Genomic DNA, 3418 nt, shown 5'->3' with positions numbered 1-3418 from the left:
TTTCTATCCCTCTCTCATTTCCTTCCCCTCCCTCTCCCTCTCGCTCTCTTTCTCTCTCATTTTCTCTCCTAAACAAGCAAAAAATAAAGTGATTTAAACATTAAACAAGCAAAAGGGAGAGAGAGAGAGAGAGAATGCACTCTCCCTCCTTTTCCCTCTCTTTCTCTTTCTCTCCCTCTCTCATTTCCTCCCCCTCCCTCTCCCTCTCCCTCTCTTTCTCTCTTACTCTCTCATTTCCTTCCCCTCCCTCTCCCTCTCTCCTAAACAAGCAAAAAAGAAAGTGATTCAAACAACAAACAACCAAACCCATCGTGAGAGAGTGAATGCACATACTCTCTCTCACCCTCTCCCTCTCCCTCTCGTTCTCTTTCTCTCCCTCTCTCATTTCCTTCCCCTCCCTCTCCCTCTCCCTCTCTTTCTCTTTTTCTCCCTCTCCCTCTCTATCTCTCTTTCTCTCTCATTTCCTAAACAAGCAAAAAAAAAGTGATTTAAACATCCTCCAAGCAAAAGGGAGAGGGAGAGATACAATGCACTCTCCCTCTCTTTCTCTTTCTATCCCTTTCTCATTTCCTTCCCCTCCCTCTCCCTCTCGCTCTCTTTCTCTCTCATTTCCTCTCCTAAACAAGCAAAAAATAAAGTGATTTAAACATTAAATAAGCAAAAGGGAGAGGGAGAGAGAGAATGCACTCTCCCTCCTTCTCCCTCTCTTTCTCTTTCTCTCTCTCTCTCTCTCTCATTTCCTCCCCCTCCCTCTCCCTCTCCCTCTCTTTCTCTTTCTCTTTCTCTCCCTCTCCCTCTCCCTCTCCCTCTCTTTCTCTCTTACTCTCTTGTTTCCTCTCCTAAACAAGCAAAAAAGAAAGTGTTTTAAACATTAAACAAGCAAAAGGGAGAGAGAGAGAGAGAGAATGCACTCTCCCTCTCTTTCTCTTTCTCTCCCTCTCCCTCTCCCTCTCCCTCTCCCTCTCCCTCTCCCTCTCCCTCTCCCTCTCTCTCCCTCTCCCTCTCCTTCTCTTTCATTTCCTCTCCTAAACAAGCAAAAGAGAATGATTTAAACCTTCAACAAGCAAAAGAAAGAGAGAGGGAGACTCACCAATGAGATATGGCGAGCGTGGGGCGGCTTCTCTTTGCAATGAGGGCTCCTCCTCTCCTTCACGAACAACGGCGGTGGCGGCGGCAGCAAGTCTTCTTCCTCTTCTTCTCTCACAAAGCCTTCGCTCTCTCCCTCGCTCTCGCTCTCAAAAGTCGAAGCAAAAGAAATGAAAACGGCGCTCGGGTTTCGGCCGCATTTTTTTTCCTGCGGCGTCGCTATTTGCGTTGTTATTTGCGTCTCAAATGCGATGCAAATAGCGACACAAATAGCGACACCAATAGCGACGCCGATATCCGCCATCGCTAATCGGCGTTGCTAATTGCCCAATTCCTTGTAGTGGAAGGCCTGGCCACACACTGTGGTTGTTGGAGTTCCCATTTGTGTCTCTCTCTTCTTGCTCTTGCTCTCCACCCATAGCTCACTTCCAAGAAAGCTTCGATTCTTCTCAGCTTTCATAAAATTCATTCTATTAGATCCACTAGAGCAACAATCTATCTAATTCTCCCTTCACCAACTTTTCCATATGGAAATTCATCCTGTAACTTTATATACCAATTGAAACTGCATCTAGTTTAAGTGGAATTCGATGTTCATAAAAAGGAGAATCTAAGCCTTTCATATTGGAACAATCCTAGGCAAAGACATCTTTAAATTTATTTAACAAGTAGATTAGCTACTCATGGAACTTTGGAGCCAAGTGGGCACTAATTTTAACATGCTTAGTATCATTTTTGGACCTGGATAGACTATAGCAGGTTCATCCTTAGAGACTCTTATCACTTCTTGTATTTGGACATCAACACTTTTTCCACATACAAATTTGCAATTATTGTAGCTTCAACATCATCTTCTATTGAATCCTACACAACTGCTTCCACTAGTTCTTACCCTAGTGCCACTTCTTCTGCCTTCAAAATATCATCTAAAAGGAACCACTAGTGGTGAACTGAGATATTGCTAAGTGATCTAAAGAACATCCCCCAGATAAAAAGACTCTATATCGGTGTTAGCCACCAAGAAAGTGACTTCCTCATCATCATCTAGTCCCTCCACCATATTGACTACCTCTGCTACTACCACAGGCTTGAATGTTGTTGGTGAGTAAGAAATCTTATGTGATGAGAAACAAACCTTGTGATGACCATAGTGGTGGATGGTCAACCGATCTTGATGCTAATTATGGCTAACCCTAGCTTGCTATAACCAAGGCCTTCTTAGTAAGAGGTGATAATCTTCTCTTGCTTGCTTCATGTTGAGCACCAATAATGAAACCAAGAAGGGTATCGATAGTGATCACTTCACATAAAGGGAAGAATCCCTAGTGGCCACACTCATTGTTGATTAGCCATGTGGACTAGAAATGGGATTGGCTTCCAATCCATTAGCCCAGAAGCTATACTTATCACCACCATAATGATATTGACTCCTCTTGATCCACTATCTAGGAGGACATCATTAATCACTCTGTTGCTGCCACATCAAATAGAAATGATTGAAATGGTCGGATCACATAAGGGACCTAGGGCAACAGGCTCCTATTGCTTTTGAGTTTCTTTTGAGATAAATTCCATTATCATAGCTACAACCACATGCACAGGTTGTACAGACTATTCAAGTTGAATCATTCTTAAGATTTGGTCCTTAATAAATACTAGATCCAGATTCAGCAAATGACTCAATAGAATAGTTATGCAGAAGGGCGGATACGCCATGCCCACCTCAAATTGCACTGGATTGGATCCAATCAACTATGCTGCTAAATTTTTTATCTGAAGCCTTCAAATATGTGGGTTGGTGTCTAGAATAGAAAAGGGGCTATAGATCTTACATCACTGCCAACTCTATTATGGACCATCTACCCACTTGATAATGGATTGCCTCCTATTCCACCCATGATGGACGTGTAGAGTTGTCAGATGCCACTTTAAGCTTTTTACTAGAGCAGGTCCCCACATGCATTGTTGGCTTCGGAATATCTTCTATTTTCATGGTACTCATTCAAGGCATGGATCCTTTACACTGTCCCTTCAGTTTCTAAGCATCATAAGCATGGGCATTAGGATATTTCACCTAACCAATGCCCTTCTTGTATGTAGAAAAAGCATTGCTACCTTTGAGAGGGGCAATGAAAACCACCCTAACCCCATCCTTGGCCTCCTTGTCCCAAGTCGAGAGATAGATAAATCTTGCTGAGTATAAGTGATTGCTGGTCCATGTGCCATTGATAGTCCAAGGGTGCTCTAGTTGGCAGGTGAATTTCCTCCCATGCCTTGCCATCCTCCTTGTCGTGCCATTGGATTGTAGATATTGTATCAATAGACCTTAGTA

This window comes from Lygodium microphyllum, chromosome 25, assembly GCF_053477565.2.
Source record: "Lygodium microphyllum isolate KBCC chromosome 25, Lygodium_microphyllum_v1.1.10, whole genome shotgun sequence".
NCBI lineage: Eukaryota > Viridiplantae > Streptophyta > Polypodiopsida > Schizaeales > Lygodiaceae > Lygodium > Lygodium microphyllum.
The sequence above is the reverse complement of the archived record's forward strand: the minus strand, read 5'-3'. Positions refer to the sequence as shown.